The following is a 20,052-nucleotide window of genomic DNA, read 5'->3' on the forward strand; positions in this document are numbered from 1 at the left end:
ATTAAGGCAAATGTGCCAAATGTGTTCTCCACCACACTGTCTACCTGCGACTCCACTTTCAAGGAACAATGCACCTGCAGCCCTATGCCCCTTTGTTTCTCAACATGCCCCAGGACCTGACCACGAAGTATATAATGTCTGCCCTGATTTGCCTTCCCAAAATGCAACGCTTCTTATTTATCTAAATTAAACTTTATCTGTTACTCCTTGCCTATTTGTCCCATCTAATTGCGGTCTTGTTGTACTCTGAGATAATCTACCACACCACCTTTCTGATGTCATCTGTATACTTACTAACTATGGCCCCTATATTCACATCTAAATCCTTGACATAAATGATGAAATGCAGTGAACTCAGTACTGATTCTTGCAGCACACTGCTGCTCACAAGCCTCCAGGCTGAAAAATATCTCTCTTCCTTCAAGCCATTTGTGACTAGCTTCTTCTGTATCTGATGAGACTGAAACTTACTAATGTGTCTACCAATCAGAATGAAATACTTGCTCTAAAGACAGGCTGAGTAGGTTAGGTTTATTTTCACTAGATAAAAGGAGATTGAGGGAGGACCTGATTAAGGTTTGCAAAATCATGAAGGGTATAGCCAGTGGGGATAGAGACAAGCTTTTTCCCAGGTTGAAGGATTCAATAACGAGAGGTTGTGCTTTCAAAGTGAGAGGTGGAAAGTTTAAGGGGGATACACGGGGTAAGTACTTCACACAGAGGGTGGTGGGCATTTGGAACGCGTTGCTAGCAGAGGTGGTAGAGGCAGGCACGGGCGATTCATTTAACATGCGTCTGGACAGATGCATGAGTAGGTGGGGAGCAGAGGAAGATAGATGCTTAGGAATTGACCGACAGATTTAGACAGTACATTTGGATTGGTTCAGGCTTGGAGGGCGAAGGGCCTGTTCCTGGGCTGTACTTTTTCTTTGGTCTTTGTTCTTTAAATGAACACCTTGCTAAAGTCCATATAGACAATGTCTACCAAACTGCCTTCATCAATCTTCTTTGTCACCTCTTCAAAAAACTCAAGCAAATTAATGAGACATGATTTCCCATGCAGAAAGTTACGTTGTCTACTCCGATCAGTCCTTGCCTTCCCAAATGTATGTAAATTGTGTCCCTCAGAATCCCCTCCAACAACTTACCCACCACTGACATTAGGCTCAGCGGTCTATAGTTCCCCGGATTTTTGGGTCACTGTTTCCTTTTCTACTCCCACTCCTCCACTGCTAACAAAAAATATTAAATGTAACCAGGTTGGTGATATGGCCGATCATATCGGTCTCAGACTGGGTCAGGGTCAGTTTTAGGAACAAGTCAGGCTAGTTTTTTAATCTGCTAAAACAACATGTTTATGATCCAGAGCAATGGTACTCAAACTATGATGGAAAGATGAATGGAAAAGTGTTTGGTTATTGCAATTATTTAATCAATATTTCTCTTTCTAAAAATGCTGACACACACACAAAATTTCTGCAATTTTAACTTGAAAGAACTTGGTTCAAATATTATTGGAACTCAAGACAAAGGAAAAATTGTGAGATTGTCCAAAAGTTTATTCTGCTTCTGAAGATATTGTACTCACACAAGCTGCTAACAATGGGATTTCATCCTGGGAGAGTTTGGATTTGGCTGAATTCCCTTTGCTTTAGGCAGTGAGTAGATTCCAGTGAATTCTGGTTAGGGACCATCCAAAGGGTAGCACAGTGGTTAGCACTGCTGCCTCACAGCACCAGCGACTTGGGGTCGATTCCAGCCTTGGCTGACTGTCTGTGTGGAGTTTGCACATTCTCCCCTTGTCTGTGTGAGCTTCTAATAGGTGCTCCAGTTTCCTACCACAAACTGTGTAGGTTCGGTGGATTGGTCAGGGATTTCTAGGTTATGTGCAATAGTCATGGGTAAATAATAGGGAAATGAGTTGGGAAGGTTGGTATGGACTTGTTGGGTCGAAGGGCCTGTTTCAACACTGCAGGAATTCTATAAAAAGAAAGGTATTGACGACTGTAGAGTTGTTTTTTTTAGCTCGCACACATTGCTGTGATGAGGAACAATGAAGGAGAGAGAGTGCAATAGGTCATTCCTTCTCAGGCAGATTACATTTTCTCCCTCTCAGGGTTCAATCACATAGTATTGTCATTCTTTAGCAAACTGGATCATGTGTGGTCTCCTTGTACATTGTCCAAACTATGTCTCCATCACATTCCCTGTTCCATGTAGCTCATTCCATACACACACCACCCTCTGTGTGAAATGGTGCCCATTCGGCCTCCTCAAAACCTTTCCCCTCTCACATTCCACCAATGCCCTCTAGTTTTGGACGCCCTTAACCTGGGGAAAAACCCCTGACTACTCACTCTATCCATGGCCATTTTGATTTTAGAGTGGGGTGGGGGGGGGAGGTGACAGTACTATCACACACTGGGCAGAGGGGTGGCTGATGGAGTTTAGTTTGGATTAATGCGAGGTATTGGGTTTGGTAAATCAAACAAGAGCAGGACCAATACAATTAAAAGTAGGGTCTTTGGCACTGCTGTAGTCCAGAAACCTCGGGCGTCAGGTTTAATTCTGTAAAATTTGCATCTCATATAGATAGTTTGGTTAAGAAGGTGTTTAACACACATGTCTTCATAGGACAGACTTTTGAGTATCGGAATTGGGATGTCATGTTGTGGTTGTACAGGACATTGGTGAGACCTCTTCTGGAATACTGTGTCCAGTCTGGTCATCCTGCACGCTCATTTCATAGGTGCACCACCCTCTGGGTGAAAAAGCTGCCCCTTAGGTCATGTTTCCCCTCTCACCTTATGTCCTCTAGATTTGGACTCCCCGTACCCTTAGAAAATACCTTGACTATTCAATTTGATATTACTGACGTTGATATTATTAAGCTGGAGAGGATTGAGAAGGGATTAACCTGGATGTTGCTGGGAAAGGAGGGAGTGAGCTATAAGGAGAGGCTGGGTAGGCTGGGACTTTTTTCACTGAAGAATATGAGATTAAGCAGTAACTTTACAGACGTTTATAAAATAATGCGGGTTACAGAGAAGCTGAAGGGCTGATATCTTTTCTCCATAGTTGAGGATTCAAAACTGAGGGATTTTTCAGATGCGAGGAAAAAATATTTACGAAAGTCATGAGAGGTGTTTATGTTAGACAGAAGCTGGCTTGTGTGTGGAATGAACTTTCAGAGGAAGTGGTGAAAGCAGGGACCGTTACAACGTTTAAAGGACATTTAGATCAGTACATGGATAAGACATCAGTTTGGATGGTGCTGTGAGCATCTGCCCTCTCCCTCCCCCTCTCTGAATGAATCCCTGTTGGTTTTCACCCTCTGCCAATGCCTGTGCAGTGGCGTGTGGAGGCCAGCAGAGAGTGGCATTGCATCACTTTTCACACCACAGAGACTGCCAGACCTGCCCCACACAGGGACACACAGATACACACACGGGGATGGTGAGGACACGGCGTGAAGCTCATCTGGTAATTTAAATGAAACATAAATAAATACTCAATTCGCCTCGTAAACTGTTAAAATGTGAGGGACAGATCTGTCAAATTCCACTGTTTAAATAAAAACATCAATTTGTTTTTCTCACTATGAAAGTGAACATTTTACATCAACTATGCACAACTCTGGGACCCTCTTTCTCTTAACTGCTTATTACCCGACTCCAGCTCTATAGCAATATATTGTTTCTGGGTCTGCCATCCTCTCATACCACAGGTACTTGTAAGCTCTCAGTTCAGAACAGCATTCCCTCTCTCTTGAAGGTATCGTACACGCTTCCAACTTCATCATATTATGCCCTGATGAATATAGATAAGTGGGACCTATCCGGATTTCTTTTGCTCTGTGGTTTGTCAATATTTCAGTTGCTCCGTCTCGTGTGTGTCAGGATTTTTGTTGCTCCATTGACAGCATGTCATTATTCGACTTTGTCCATAGGAATATATCAGTATTTCACTTACTCAAGGTTGTGTATGTGGGGCAGGATTTCAGTTGTTTCATGGGGACTGTGACGCTGTAACAATCTCAATGTTTGTAGATGGCACCGAACCGAGAAGAACTCTGAAATCTATGGAGGAGAGTGTGGAACTCTAACAGTACAATCACACGTTGATGTATTGTTCAGGTTTATGGCAGATGGGGATCAATGCAGAGCAGTTTGAGGTGATACACTTTGGTAGGAAAGAAAATGAAAGACAATATAAAACAGGCCGTACCGTTATAAAGGGGCTGCAGAGCAGAGAGCGCTGCGTGTATTTGAGCACAGATTGTTGAAGATATCATGACAAGTGGGGAGAGCAGTTACTATCACAGATTAGTTTCAGAATCTGAGCTGTTTACAGGAGGAGGTGTAGGTGGGAGCCTCTGTGCTCCCTTCCTGGGAGGTGGTGGTGGTGATGTGTTGTGAGCCCACCCTCCTGCCCACCGAGACCGTGGGGATTCCATTTGTACCAGCTCAACACAAAAGGGAGATGGCATCAGGGCCACAGCTTCTAAGTTGTGCCGGGGGGAAACGGAGCTGCCAGTGGGTTTAAAGTGAGAATTGTCCTTCACTGAACATTGCTCCTTACTCGGTCGGTGAGACGTGGATGTTTCAGAATCTCCACACGAGGCGTCCCGGTCCTCTCCAGCTCGTACTAGGGTCCTCCTCACATGGCAGGGGAAGGGGGGTGAGGGAACGGATATCGGGCACTCCACCACCCAGCTTGGCCATTTCTGTCCTATTCCAGGCTGTTTCTCCTGGAATGGGAGAAGGGGAGGGAGGGAGGGAGGGTGGGAGTGGGTGGTCCTGCTGTTAGTGTTAGTGTAGGTGGGGAGGGGGTTATGGTGAGGTATCCGGAGGGAGTCAGTCCACAGTGTTGTATCCATGCAGTGTTATTAGTGTGGGGGTGAAGTGGACGGAGGAGGGGGTGGGGGAGAGAAGGAGAGACAGAGAGACAGAGTGACAGAGACAGAGAGAGAAGGTGCAGCATGCGGCAGTGAGCGTGGTGGACCATGAGCCTTGTTCGGGGTCGGTGTTATAACAGATATACAGTGAATGTGAGAGAGCAGACAGAATACGGTGACGCTTTTCCTGTCAGAGCGGGGAAGGTTATTGATGCTTGTCCTGTATTGCTGGATATTTCTTCAGACTGCAGATACTGCACTGAGCTGGGTGGTGAGCTCAGACTATGCTCGGTGGGTCTGGTGATGCCCCCCCCTCTGGGAAGAGAATGCCCCCCTCTGTACTAGCCCATCCACCAGGACCCCCGTGGCCCTGTTGACAAACCGTGGTGTAATTGTCCCTTATCTGCCATGCTCGGGGTAAACTATGCAGAGCAGCTCCAAGCTGAGAAAGCTCAATTGTGTGCCCATTGGGCTTTTAAAGATGACATCAGTGTCAGGGATCACGGAATATCCAGGGGCATCTGGGTGATGGTGTGTACCTCCAGCCATGAAGGACTCCATTTACAAAGCTGTAGAACAAATGCTCATCCAAAACTCTCCATCATCTGACCTCACACCAATATCACTTTTTCCCATCCTTCCTGTGAATACAGGCTCATGTTACAGGATGCTATCGAAGTGTCTACATTTCAGCATTCTGCAACCTGCGAACACATCCTTTCATGATACTGTCTCTCAGTCTCCCCCTCTCTGTCTATTTCCCAAACCCCTCACATGTGGTGATATTTAAACTCATTCCCCCACCATCTCTCTCTGGCAATGATGTTAACACACACAGCACCCCCTTGTCATGGCAACAATGGAGATATGGAGTTGTAAATGGATGGGAGCTGCACATCCTATCACTTCCAGGCCGGGCTGCAAGTTTCCCCGCGCTGGGCAGTGATCGAACACAGTGTTACTGAGCAATGCACTGGGGTGGGGTACACAGCTCTACATTCTGAGATGTTTAACTGCTCCTGGTTTACAGATCAATGCACTGGGGTGGTGTGCACAGTCCTACATGCTGGGAGGGTAACTGCTCCTGGTTTACAGAACAATGCACTGGGGTGGGGTACACAGTCCTACATGCTGGGAGTGTAACTTTCCTGGTTTACAGATCAATGCACTGGGGTGGTGTACACAGTCCTGCATGCTGGGAGGGTAACTGCTCCTGGTTTACAGACTAATGCATTGGGGTGATGTACACAGTCTTAAATTCTGGGAGTGTAACTGTTCCTGGTTTCCAGATCAATGCGGTGGGATGGTGTCCACAGTCCTACATGCTGGAAGTGTAACTGCTCCTGGTTTACAGATCAATGTACTGGGTTAAGGTACACTGTCCGACATGCTGCGAGGGTAACTGCTCCTGGTTTAGTGATAATTGTACTGGGGTCGGGTGTAACGTCCTACATGCTGGGAGGGTAACTGCTGCATGTTTACAGATCAATACACTGGGGTAGTGTACACAGTCCTACAAGCTGGGAGGGGAACTGCTACTGGTTTACAGATGAATACACTGGGGTGGTGCACACAGCTCTACATGCTGGGAGAGTGACTGCTCCTGGTTTACAGATCAATGCACTGGGGTGGGATACACAGTCCTACATGCTGGGCGGGTAACTGCTCCTGATTTACAGATCAATGCACTGGGGTGGTGTACACAGTCCTACATGCAGGGGCGGGTATCTGCTGCATGTTTACAGATCAATGCACTGGGGTGGTGTACACAGTCCTACATGCTGGGAGGGGAACTGCTCCTGGTATACAGATGAATGCACTGGGATTGTGTACACAGCTCTACATGCTGGGAGAGTAACTGCTCCTGGTTTACAGTTCAATGCACTGGGATTGTGTACACAGCTCTACATGCTGGGAGAGTAACTGCTCCTGGTTTACAGTTCAATGCACTGGGATTGTGTACACAGCTCTACATGCTGGGAGAGTAACTGCTCCTGGTTTACAGATCAATGCACTGGGGTGGTGTACACAGTCCTACATGCTGGGAGGATAACTGCTCTTGGTTTACAGATCAATGCACTGGGGTGGGGTATACAGTCCGACATGCTGGGAGTGTAACTGTTCCTGGTTTACAGAACGATGCACTGGGGTAGGGTACACTGTCCTACATGCTGCGAGGGGAACTGCTCCTGGTTTACAGATGAATGCAATGGGATGGTGGACACACCTCTACATGCTGGGAGCGGGTATCTGCTGCATGTTTACAGATCAATGCACTGGGATGGTGTACACAGTCCTACATGCTGGAGGCGGGTATCTGCTGCATGTTTACAGATCAATGAACTGGGGTGGTGTACACCGTCCTACTAACTTGGAGGGTAACTGCTCCAGGTTTGCAAATTAATTCACGGGTGATCACTGCTCAGATCGCTGTGCTGGTCAGTCATTCTGGTTGAGGTTTATAGATACTGCAATGATGTGGTTTGTGTAGCTCCTTATGCTGGATGGATATTTGTTTCAGGTTCACACATTAGTGCACTGCTGTGGTCTGCACATCTCCTGGTGCTGGACAGATATCTATTCCGGGTTTATAGATCAATGCACTGCTGTGGTCTGCACATCTCCTGGTGCTGGACAGATATCTGTTCCGGGTTTATAGATCAATGCACTGCTGTGGTCTGCACAGCTCCCAGCGCTGGACAGATATCTATTCCGGGTTTATAGATCAATGCATTGCTGTGGTCTGCACCGTGTTCCACTTTGGAAAGATTGCTGGATTGTATTGACCAGTGCAATGGATGAATCTGGACAGATTGCTGGGTTGGACTGAGCAGGACACTGGCCTGGTCTGCACAGTGTTCCACGGTGAACAGATATCTCCTCTGGGTTGATGGTGTCTGGGCTGGTTCTGTGAGGTGGATTGAGAATGTGGTATATCTCACCCTTTCATCTAATCTGGCAATGCCTTTAGTTCCCATTCCTGTGATTGGACCCTCCGTCTCTCACCCCATTAATGTTACAGTGTGCCCAGGCACAGTACATCATGTTGGTGGGGTGGGTAGGGGGGAAAGGTGATGGACAGGTCAAGGGGTTCCCCGGAACGTTCTGTCCCTGACATTCTATAACTGACATTCCCCGGAACGTTCCGTCCCCCAACATTCTATAACTGACATTCCCCGGAACGTTCTGTCCCCAACATTCTGTAACTGACATTCCCCGGAACGTTCCATCCCCAACATTCTATAACTGACATTCCCCGGAACGTTCTGTCCCTGACATTGTTCGTGAACGGCCGGACGTCAGTGAATTGAACAAACGATAAGATCCCGAGGGAAGAGATCCCGTTCCAGGGAGAAGGAGACACTGTTCCGAAGGTCCCTCAGGCAGTTAAAGCGGTGAATACGTTTTCCCTGCGTTTACATTTCTTCACGACACGGGATCGACCACAATTTAGACCAAAATACAGAAATTCCCAAACTCCGTTTGTCTTCAGGAAACTGGGAGAGATTCCTTCAGGACAGCAACGTTTCCACCCTCCTATTAGGAACTGGGAAGGAGTGACCTGTGTCTGCTCTCGAGTGATCGAATGTGTGGGAATGTTCAAGAAACCATCTGTCCTTACGGATTAGATTAGATTACATTACATTACAGCGTGGAAACAGGCCTTTCGGCCCAACAAGTCCACACCGACCCGCCGAAGCGCAACCCACCCACATCCCTACATTTACCCCTTACCTAACACTGCGGGCAATTTAGCACGGCAAATTCACCTGGCCTGCACATCTTTGTGATCGGAGAACCCGGAGGAAACCCACGCAGAGAATTTGCAAACTCCACACAGTCAGTCGCCTGAGGCGGGAATTGAACCCGGGTCTCTGGCGCTGTGAGGCAGCAGTGCTAACCACTGTGCCACCGTGCCGCCCACAGATGTGTCTCTGTGTGTTTGGAGAGGGAGGGTTTCTTGTGGTTTATGTCACATTTTTGTCAGTAATTCCGACCTTCCCATTTGTTATTCCAGCTCCAATTATTTTAATAAATCCCTGAATCCAGGGATACATTTGAAAATCTCACTGGGTCCCCAATAAACCGGGTCCCTTTGCCTTCAGGCTGATGGATAATGGGTTTGTTTTCCTTCCTCACAGTTAACGTAGTGACCATCTACGTCCTGCTTTATAAAGATTGTGGATTGTCTTCATGTGTCAGACGTTACCTGGTGGCCATGGCAGCGGCAGATCTCCTGGTCATTATCCTCGACCTGATCCTGAGACACATTCCCATTGTTTATCGGGAACAGTTTTATTTTCTGAGGGAGTCCGTCCCCGTGTGTAATATCCACGCCGTCCTGCTTTATGCAGCCACTGACTGCTCTGTCTGGTTCACGTCACTTTCACCTTTGATCGGTTTGTGGCCATTTGTTGCCAGAAGCTGAAAAGTAAATATTGCAGTGAGAAGACGGCGGCTGTGGTTCTGGGAGCAGTGACTGTGATGAGCTGTTTAAAGAACATTTTCTGGTATTTTATGCTCACGGCTCGGTATTGGCTGGAGAACAATCCCTGGTTTTGTGAAGTAACATTCGATGTTCTAATCTCCAGTGTCTGGGGCACAATCGAGTTCCTCCACCACATTCTCACCCCATGTGTCCCATTTCTTCTGATTCTGCTGCTCAATGTTCTCACCATCAGACACATTTTAGTGACCAGCAGAGCCCGCAGGAGACTCCGCGCACACACCAATGGGGACGCTCAGTCTGACACTGAAATGAGAAAAAGAAAAAAGTCCATCATTTTACTGTTTGTGATCGCGGCCAGTTTCATCCTGTTATTGTCAACGTTAATGCTGTATTCTATATGGGCCAGGATGTGGTAGATTGGGTATCGGTCTGTGATTCTCCATCGATTTGTGCAGGAATTGGGCTTCATGCTGCAGCTCCTCGGTTGCTGCACAAACACCGCGATTTATGCCGTGACCCAGACTAAGTTCAGGCAGCAGCTGAAGCATGTGCTGAAATATCCCTTCACCCAAACCCATCCATCAATCAAATTCCCTCATTAATCAATCCATCAGGGATTTTCTCATTTCAGCTCAGTATTTCAGCGATGGAGCAGCCTGTCGCTATGGTACCAGACTGAGGGTAGAGCTGGTTTGTCCATCCTTATCCCACAGAGGGTTTACAGGGAAACATTTCAATGTTTCTCACAACTCAGGGGCCAGTGAGAAAAGGCACCATCCCACTGACTGTATCCATCACTTCCATTTCGAAATAATAAAAAATGTTGATTAAAGCGTGCCGAGCAGCAGAATGAACGATGTTGTTGTGTGTCTCTGTGTTGGAGAAGCTGAGCTGGAGAAAGACAGACTCAGCCCCAAGTCCTGACCCTCAGGGAAGGGGAGGGCACCGTGCCCTAAGCTCAGGAGCTGGGTTTAACTCCCTCTGTCCGCCAATTCCAACCTGACCTCCCATCTCCTCTTCCCCACTTTTTCTCGTCGATTCTCTCCCCCCTCTCTCTTTCTGCGCACTGGCTCTTTCTCACCGCCTCTCCCTTTCACTCTCCCTCACACCTCTCTCTCACACACACACACATCCCCAACTCGGTTTCCACAATTGTCTCCATTCTTCTCTCTCACTCTCCCCCAAGCTCTCACTCTCCTGCCATCTCTGTCTCCCTCCCGCAATTCCGTCTCTACACCATTTCCCCCTCCTTCATCCTCCCACCTCTCTCTATCTTTTCATCTCGCACCCCTGCACACACATCCTCAACACCAATCCACACTCCCCCCCACACACACACCAGTCTCTGGGTCAAAGGGAGAGGGAACAGCCAGGGAGACAGATTGTGTCAGTTAGAGAGGGAGGGAGGGACAGGAGCGAGAGAGATTCTGTCAAAGAGAGACAGGGGGAGGAGGGAAAGGAGGGAGGAGGGAAAAAGAGAGAGACACCGAGGGAGAGGGATCGGGAGTGAGAGAAGGTGGAGAGAGAGAATGAAGGAGCAGGGAGAGGGAGATGGGGAAAGGGAGGGATAGGGCGAGGGAGCAGTGAGAGACGGGAGGAGATAATGAGAGAGGAGAGAGTGAGATTGGGCAAGACAAAGCGTGAGACTGAGAGAGGGGCGAGTGAGGTGGCGAGAGAGAAAGAGAGAGGAAGCCAGATAGCAAATGAGAGAGAGAGAGAGAAATGGGGCAAGACATAGAGAGTGGGGGGGTGGAGGAGAGAGAGGAAGGGGGCGACATAGAACGGGGAGGGGAGAGAGAGAGATAAAAAGGAGAGGGAAGTGAGAGAGAGAGTGAGGGGGTGAGAGATAGACAGAGGGTAAGAGATAGAGAGGGGGCAAGAGAGGGCAGAATGGCAAGAGAGAGAGAGAGGAGACGAGAGAGAGAAGGTCCAGACAGAGAGAGAGAGGGTCGAGAGAGAGCAGAGAGATAGACAGATGAGAGAGAGAAGGATAAAGTGGGGGGTCGAGAAAGAGTGAGCAGTGAGAGAGAAGGGGCAAGACGGTGAGAGAGAGGGGGTGACAGAGAGAAAGAGAGAGAGGCAAGAGAGAGGAGGGTACGAAAAAGAGATGGGGTAAGAGAGGGGGTAAGACAGAGGGGCGCGAGAGAGAGAGTGTGAGGGCGAGAGAGAGTTAGTGTGTGTGAGGGAGAGAGAACAGGCGAGGAAGGGCTCGAGGTGGTGCGAGAGAAGGGGAGAGAGATGGGTCCTGAGAGAGGGCGAAAGAGGGAGGCGAGAGAGGAAGGCAAGAGAGGCGGAGAGAGAGGGGTCGAAAGTGGGGCAAGAGAGCGGGGTGACAGAGGTGGTGAATGAGGGGTGAGAGAGGGGGCGACAGAGTGGGAGAGAGACAGAGGGGCGAGAGACAGAGGGCGGAGAGGGAGTCTAAAAGAGGGGGCGAGAGAGAGCGGGTGAGAGAGGGGGCGATAGAGGGAATGAGAGAGGGGACGAGGATGGGAACGAGGGAGGGGACGAGGGAGGGGGTAGAGAGAGGGAGAGGGGGACGTCAGACGGGGCTTGAAAGGGGGCGAGTGTGGGGGAGAGGGGGCGTGAAAGGGGTAGAGTTAGCGGTGCGAGAGAGGGATGAAAGATAGCAGGGTGAGGGGAAAGGGCAAGAGCGCGGTGTCCGAGATAGTGGGGGCTAGGGGAGGGAGTGAGTGAGTGAGGGGGTTGGAGAGGGTGCGAGAGAGAAAATGAGGGAGGGCGAGAGAGAGGGCGCGAGAGAGGTGAGCAACAGGTTTGGGCGAGAGAGCGGTGCGAGAGGCAGGCGAAGGAGGGGACAAGAGAGGGGTCAAGAGAGAGGGGCGTGAGAAGGGGGCAAGAGAGATGGGGCGAGAGAGAGGGGGCGAGAGAGAGGGGGCGAGAGAGAGGGGGCGAGAGAGACGGGGAGAGAATGGGCGAGAGGGGGGCGCGAAAGGGGGGAGAGAGAGGGGCACTACAGAGGGGTCGAGAGGGGGTGAGTGGCGGTGTGGGAAAAATAGGGTCTAGAGAGCTGGGGTAGAGAGAGGCTTGAGAGAGAGGGGTCCAGAGGGAGAGGTCGACAGAGAGAATGGTGTGAGAGGCAGGCGAGGGAGGGAACGAGAGAGGTGCGCAATCGAGAGGAGGCGAGAAAGGGGGGTAAGAGAGGGGGCGATAGAGGGAATGAGAGAGGGGACGAGGGAGTGGACGAGGGAGGGGACGAAGGAGGGCGTAGAGAGAGGGAGAGGGGGACGTGAGACGGGGCTTGAAGGGGGCGAGGGTGGGGGAGAGGGGACGAGAAAGGTGTAGAGGTAGCGGTGCGAGAGAGGGGTGAGAGATAGCGGGGTGTGGGGAAAGGGCAAGAGCTCGGGGGCCGAGATAGAGGGGGCTAGGGGAGGGAGTGAGAGAGTGAGGGGGCTGGAGAGGGTGCGAGAGAGGAAATGAGGGAGGGGTCGCGAGAGAGGGCGCGAGAGAGGTGAGCAACAGGTTTGGGCGAGAGAGCGGGGCGAGAAGCAGGCGAGGGAGGGGACAAGAGAGGGGACAAGAGAGAGGGGCGTGAGAGAGGGGGCGAGAGAGGGGGCGAGAAAGAGGGGGCGAGAGAGGGGGCGAGAGAGGGGGCGAGAGCGAGGGGGCGAGAGTGGGCGAGACGGGGGGCGTATAAGGGGGAGAGAGAGGGGCACGACAGAGGGGGGCGAGAGGGGGTGAGTGGCGGGGGAGGGAGAGTGTAGGAGTCGGAGAAAAAGGGGGTCTAGAGAGGAGGGGTAGAGAGAGGCTAGATAGAGAGGGGAGTCAGAGAGGAGGAAGAGAGAGGGGTCGAGAGGCAGAGGTCGAGAGAGAGAATGGTGTGAGAGGCAGGCGAGGGAGGGATCGAGAGAGGTGCGCAATAGAGAGGAGGCGAGAAAGAGGGGATGAGAGAGGGGCGATAGAGGGAATGAGAGAGGGGACAGGGATGGGGACGAGGGAGGGGGTGAGAGAGGGGGTAAGACAGGGAGAGGGGACGTGAGACGGGGTTTGAGACGGGCTATTGAGGGGGCGAGGGTGGGGGAGAGGGGGAGAGAAAGTGGGGGCGAGACAGGGGGAGAGAATGGGGGTGAGAGGGAAGGGGCGAGGCAGAGGGGGCTAGAGAAAGGGGTGAGGGATGGGGTTCGAGAGAGATGGGACGAGAGAGGGGACGAGACAGGAATGAGAGAGGGGGCGAGAGAGGGGGGCGAGGTAGGGCATGATAGATGTGGTGAGGTAGGGCATGATAGATGGGATAAGAGGGGGCGAGAGAGGAAGCTTGAGGGGGGCGAGGGAGGGGGTCGATAGAGATTGAGTCGAGAGAGGGGGGTCGAGAGAGAGAGGGGGCCAGACAGGTCGCGAGAAAGTGGGCGAAGCATGGGGGTAAGAGAGGGAGGGCTAGAGAGAGGGGCGAGGGGAGGGATCGAGAGAGGGGTAAAGGGAGGTGGGGTCGAGATGGACTTGGAACGAGAGCGCGGGCGCGATAGAGAGGCCATGAGAGAGTAGGCAATAGAGGGGGACGAGCGAAGGGGCCTATAGAGATTGGGGTGAGAGAGGAGGGGCAGATGGGAGTGTGAGAGTGGGACAAGAGAGGAGGTTGAGAGAGGGCTCAATAGAGAGGGGCCCTGAGATAGGAGGGGGCAAGAGAAGGGTTGTTGGGGGGCGAGATTGCCGGGCGAGAGAAGGGAACGAGAAAGGGGGTAGAGTGGGCTGGAAAGGGGGCGAAAGGGGGTCTAGAGAAGGGGCTAGAGAGAGGCTTAAGAGAGAGGGTGTAGAGAGAGAGGTAGAGCAAGAGTGGAGCTTGAGAGAAGAGGCGAGAGAGAGTGGGAGACGAGACAGAGGGAATGAGAGAGTGGGGACGAGAGAGGCGAATGAGGGAGGTGATGAGAGATGGGGTAAGAGAGAAGTCGGCGAGGGGAATGGTTGGGAGGAGAGAGGGGGCGAGAGAGAGGGACGAGAGAGAGGGGGCTAGAGCAAGGGTGTAGAGAGGAGGAGAGGGGGCGAGAGAGGGGAGAGCGAGATTGCGGGAGAGAGGTGGCGAGAGCGAGGTGGCGAGAGCGAGTGGGCAAGAGCGAGGGCGCGAGAGCGAGGGCACAAGAGAGAGGGCGCAAGAGAGAGGGTGCGAGAGAGTGGGCGCGAGGGGAAAGAGAGCGAGGGACGAGAGGTGGGGCGAGAGAAGGGGCGAGAGAGGGGGAAACAGAGGCGGCGAGAGAGAGAGGGGGCCGACAGAGAGGCGGCCGAGAGAGAGGGGGACGAGAGAGGGGTTCCGAGAGAGAATGGGCGAGAGAGAGGGGGCGAGAGCGAGGGCGCGAAGGCGCGAGAGAGAGGGTGCGTGGTGGAAAGAGAGCGAGGGACGAGAGGTGGGGCGAGAGGTGGGGCGAGAGATGGGGAAACAGAGACGGTGAGAGAGAGAGGGAGCCGAGAAAGAGGGGGCCGAGAGAGGGGGGCCGAGAGAGAGGGGGTCGAGAGAGAGGGCGCGAGAGAGAGGGTGTGAGAGGGAGGGCGCAAAGGAGAAAGAGAGCGAGGGATGAGAGATGGGGCGAGAGAAGGGGCGAGAGATGGGGAAACAGAGGCAGCAAGAGAGAGAGAAGGCGAGAGAGAGAGGGTGCGAGAGAGAGAGGCGGCGAGAGGGAGGGGGTTGAAAAGCGGGGAAGAGAGAGGGGGTGAGAGAGAGGGGGTGAGAGAGATGGGGGAAAGAAATGGGATAAGAGAGGAGGTGAGAGAGGGGGTAGAGACAGAGAGGGACGTGAGACAGGGCTTGAGAGGGGCTTGAGAGGGGGCGATAGAGGGAATGAGAGAGGGGACGAGGGAGTGGACGAGGGAGGGGACGAAGGAGGGCGTAGAGAGAGGGAGAGGGGGACGTGAGACGGGGCTTGAAGGGGGCGAGGGTGGGGGAGAGGGGACGAGAAAGGTGTAGAGGTAGCGGTGCGAGAGAGGGGTGAGAGATAGCGGGGTGTGGGGAAAGGGCAAGAGCTCGGGGGCCGAGATAGAGGGGGCTAGGGGAGGGAGTGAGAGAGTGAGGGGGCTGGAGAGGGTGCGAGAGAGGAAATGAGGGAGGGGTCGCGAGAGAGGGCGCGAGAGAGGTGAGCAACAGGTTTGGGCGAGAGAGCGGGGCGAGAAGCAGGCGAGGGAGGGGACAAGAGAGGGGACAAGAGAGAGGGGCGTGAGAGAGGGGGCGAGAGAGGGGGCGAGAAAGAGGGGGCGAGAGAGGGGGCGAGAGAGGGGGCGAGAGCGAGGGGGCGAGAGTGGGCGAGACGGGGGGCGTATAAGGGGGAGAGAGAGGGGCACGACAGAGGGGGGCGAGAGGGGGTGAGTGGCGGGGGAGGGAGAGTGTAGGAGTCGGAGAAAAAGGGGGTCTAGAGAGGAGGGGTAGAGAGAGGCTAGATAGAGAGGGGAGTCAGAGAGGAGGAAGAGAGAGGGGTCGAGAGGCAGAGGTCGAGAGAGAGAATGGTGTGAGAGGCAGGCGAGGGAGGGATCGAGAGAGGTGCGCAATAGAGAGGAGGCGAGAAAGAGGGGATGAGAGAGGGGCGATAGAGGGAATGAGAGAGGGGACAGGGATGGGGACGAGGGAGGGGGTGAGAGAGGGGGTAAGACAGGGAGAGGGGACGTGAGACGGGGTTTGAGACGGGCTATTGAGGGGGCGAGGGTGGGGGAGAGGGGGAGAGAAAGTGGGGGCGAGACAGGGGGAGAGAATGGGGGTGAGAGGGAAGGGGCGAGGCAGAGGGGGCTAGAGAAAGGGGTGAGGGATGGGGTTCGAGAGAGATGGGACGAGAGAGGGGACGAGACAGGAATGAGAGAGGGGGCGAGAGAGGGGGGCGAGGTAGGGCATGATAGATGTGGTGAGGTAGGGCATGATAGATGGGATAAGAGGGGGCGAGAGAGGAAGCTTGAGGGGGGCGAGGGAGGGGGTCGATAGAGATTGAGTCGAGAGAGGGGGGTCGAGAGAGAGAGGGGGCCAGACAGGTCGCGAGAAAGTGGGCGAAGCATGGGGGTAAGAGAGGGAGGGCTAGAGAGAGGGGCGAGGGGAGGGATCGAGAGAGGGGTAAAGGGAGGTGGGGTCGAGATGGACTTGGAACGAGAGCGCGGGCGCGATAGAGAGGCCATGAGAGAGTAGGCAATAGAGGGGGACGAGCGAAGGGGCCTATAGAGATTGGGGTGAGAGAGGAGGGGCAGATGGGAGTGTGAGAGTGGGACAAGAGAGGAGGTTGAGAGAGGGCTCAATAGAGAGGGGCCCTGAGATAGGAGGGGGCAAGAGAAGGGTTGTTGGGGGGCGAGATTGCCGGGCGAGAGAAGGGAACGAGAAAGGGGGTAGAGTGGGCTGGAAAGGGGGCGAAAGGGGGTCTAGAGAAGGGGCTAGAGAGAGGCTTAAGAGAGAGGGTGTAGAGAGAGAGGTAGAGCAAGAGTGGAGCTTGAGAGAAGAGGCGAGAGAGAGTGGGAGACGAGACAGAGGGAATGAGAGAGTGGGGACGAGAGAGGCGAATGAGGGAGGTGATGAGAGATGGGGTAAGAGAGAAGTCGGCGAGGGGAATGGTTGGGAGGAGAGAGGGGGCGAGAGAGAGGGACGAGAGAGAGGGGGCTAGAGCAAGGGTGTAGAGAGGAGGAGAGGGGGCGAGAGAGGGGAGAGCGAGATTGCGGGAGAGAGGTGGCGAGAGCGAGGTGGCGAGAGCGAGTGGGCAAGAGCGAGGGCGCGAGAGCGAGGGCACAAGAGAGAGGGCGCAAGAGAGAGGGTGCGAGAGAGTGGGCGCGAGGGGAAAGAGAGCGAGGGACGAGAGGTGGGGCGAGAGAAGGGGCGAGAGAGGGGGAAACAGAGGCGGCGAGAGAGAGAGGGGGCCGACAGAGAGGCGGCCGAGAGAGAGGGGGACGAGAGAGGGGTTCCGAGAGAGAATGGGCGAGAGAGAGGGGGCGAGAGCGAGGGCGCGAAGGCGCGAGAGAGAGGGTGCGTGGTGGAAAGAGAGCGAGGGACGAGAGGTGGGGCGAGAGGTGGGGCGAGAGATGGGGAAACAGAGACGGTGAGAGAGAGAGGGAGCCGAGAAAGAGGGGGCCGAGAGAGGGGGGCCGAGAGAGAGGGGGTCGAGAGAGAGGGCGCGAGAGAGAGGGTGTGAGAGGGAGGGCGCAAAGGAGAAAGAGAGCGAGGGATGAGAGATGGGGCGAGAGAAGGGGCGAGAGATGGGGAAACAGAGGCAGCAAGAGAGAGAGAAGGCGAGAGAGAGAGGGTGCGAGAGAGAGAGGCGGCGAGAGGGAGGGGGTTGAAAAGCGGGGAAGAGAGAGGGGGTGAGAGAGAGGGGGTGAGAGAGATGGGGGAAAGAAATGGGATAAGAGAGGTGGTGAGAGAGGGGGTAGAGACAGAGAGGGACGTGAGACAGGGCTTGAGAGGGGCTTGAGAGGGGGCGAGGGAGGGGGAAGTGGGGGCGAGAAAGAGGTGGTGAGACAGGGGGCGAGAATGGAGGCGAGAGGGAAGGGGCGAGACAGAGGGGGCTGGAGAGAAGGGGAGGGGTGATGGTCGAGAGAGGGGGACGAGAGAGGGCGCGAGAGAGGGGGAAAGGTAGGGCAGGAGAGTGGTGTAAGAGAGGGGGCGAGAGAGTGAGCTTGCGGCGGGGCGAGGGAGGGGTTCGAGAGAGGGAGTCGAAATAAGGGGGTCATGAGAGGGGGACGAGACAGGGGGCGAGAATGGGAGTGAGAGGGACGGAGGTGAGAGAGGGGGGCAAGAGAGGGGGTGAGAGAGAATGGGGCTAGAGAGTCGGGTGAGGGGAATAGTTCGAGTGAATTTGGGTGGAGAGAGGGGGCGAAAGAGAGGGACGAGAGATGGGGCTGGAGAGAGGGTTGCGGGAAGGGGTTCGAGAGAGGTAGAGTCGAGAGAGGGTGATGGAGAGAGAGGGGCCAGACAGGTTATGAGAGAGAGGCGCCGAGAGAGAGCGGACGAGAGCGCGGGTAAAAAGAGGGATGAACCGAGAGAGGGGCGGGGGAGGGATCGGGAGTTGGGTAAAGAGAGGTGGGGTCGAGACGGAGTGGGGGCGAGGGAGGGGGCGCGCTGTAGAGGCCATGAGAGAGTAGGCAATAGAGGGGGACGAGCGAAGGAGCTTTTAAAGATTGGAGTGAGAGAGGGGTGCCAGATGGGGGCGTGAGAGTGGGGGGAGAGAGGGGGTTGAGAGAGGGCGCGAGAAAGGGGGGGCTGAGAGAGGAGGGCGAGGGGAGACGATAGAGAAGGACGAGAGAGAGGGACGAGAGAGAGAGTCGAGAGAGGGGGCGAGAGGGGGCAAGGACAGGGTTGTGTAGGGCGGGGTCACCGGACAAGGGAGGGGAACGAGAAAGGGGTGGGAGAGGAGGTGGGAAAGGGGGCGAAAGGGCGTCTAGAGAGGGGGATAGAGAGAGGCTTGAGAGAGAGGGTGTAGCGAGAGAGGGAAAGAGACAGTGGCGAGAGAAGGGGCGAGAGAGAGAGTGTGAGGGGGGGCGAGAGAGGGGGCAAGAGAGAGAAGTGAGAGAGAGTGGGGACGAGAGAGGTGAACGAGGGACGTGATGAGAGATGGTGTAAGAGAGAAGTCGGGCAAGGGCAATGGGTAGAGGGGGGCGTGAGAGGGGGCGAGAGAGAAGGGGCAAGAGAGGGGAGAGAATGGGGGCGAGAAGGAAGGGGCGAGACTGAGGGGGCTAGAGAGAGGGACGAGGGGTGGGGATCGAGAGAGGTTAGTAAGAAAGAGGGGGCGAGAGAGAGGGGGCGAGAGAGAGGGGGGCGAGAATGGGGGCGAGAGAGAGAAGGGGGCGAGAGAGAGACGGGGGCGAGAGAGAGAGGGGGCGAGAGATAGAGTGTGGCGAGAGAGAGGGGGGAGCGAGAGAGAGAGTGGGGCGAGAGAGGATGGGGCGAGAGAGAGTGGGGTGAGAGGGAGGGGGTGAGAGAGAGAGGGGCGAGAGACGGACGAGAGATAGAGGGGCTAGGGGACGGGGCGAGAGAGAGGGATGGGAACAAGATGGGGGCGAGGGGAGGTAGTGAGAGAGAGGGGGGCGAGAGGCGGAAGCACAAGTGAGAGGGGGCGAGAGAGAGGAGTGCAAGAGATGGGTGGGGGCGGGAGAGTGAATAGGAAAGGGGTAGGGGGAGCGTTGCGAGAGAGGGGTGAGAGATAGCGGGGTGAGGGGAAAGGGCAAGAGCGCGGGGGCAGAGATAGAGGGGGCTGGGGAGGGCGTGAGAGAGTGAGGGGGCGGGAGAGGGAGCGAGAGAGGAAATGAGGGAGGGGGCGCGAGAGAGGTGAGCAACAGGTTTGTGCGAGAGAGCGGGGCCTGAGGCAGGCGAGAGAGGGGACAAGAGAGGCGACAAGAGAAAGGGGCGTGAGAGAGGGGGGCAAGAGAAATGATGGGGGCGAGAAGGTGGGGCGAGAGAGAGGTGGGGCGAGAGAGAGGTGGGGAGAGAGAGAGGTGGGGCAAGAGAGGGTGGGCGAGAGAGAGGGGCAAGGGAGACGGGGTGAGAGAGGTTGGAGAGAGAGGGGGAGAAATGATGCGAGAGAGGGGTCGAGAGTCGGGCGAGGGAGGGGCTCCTGAGTGTGGGCGAAAGGGAGGCCAGCGAGGGGGGGCTCGAGAGAGGGGACAAGACAGGTGGGGCGAGAGATAGGTGGGGCGAGAGAGAGGTGGGGAGAGAGAGCGGTGGGGCGAGAGAGGGTGGGCGAGGCAGTGAGCGAGAGGTAATGGGGTGATAGAGGGAGACAAAAAATTGGAAGGGGGAGAGCGAGAG

This window comes from Chiloscyllium plagiosum, unplaced genomic scaffold (genome assembly GCF_037043375.1).
Source record: "Chiloscyllium plagiosum isolate Xiang-an unplaced genomic scaffold, Cpla_swu_hap1 HiC_scaffold_45, whole genome shotgun sequence".
Lineage (NCBI taxonomy): Eukaryota > Metazoa > Chordata > Chondrichthyes > Orectolobiformes > Hemiscylliidae > Chiloscyllium > Chiloscyllium plagiosum.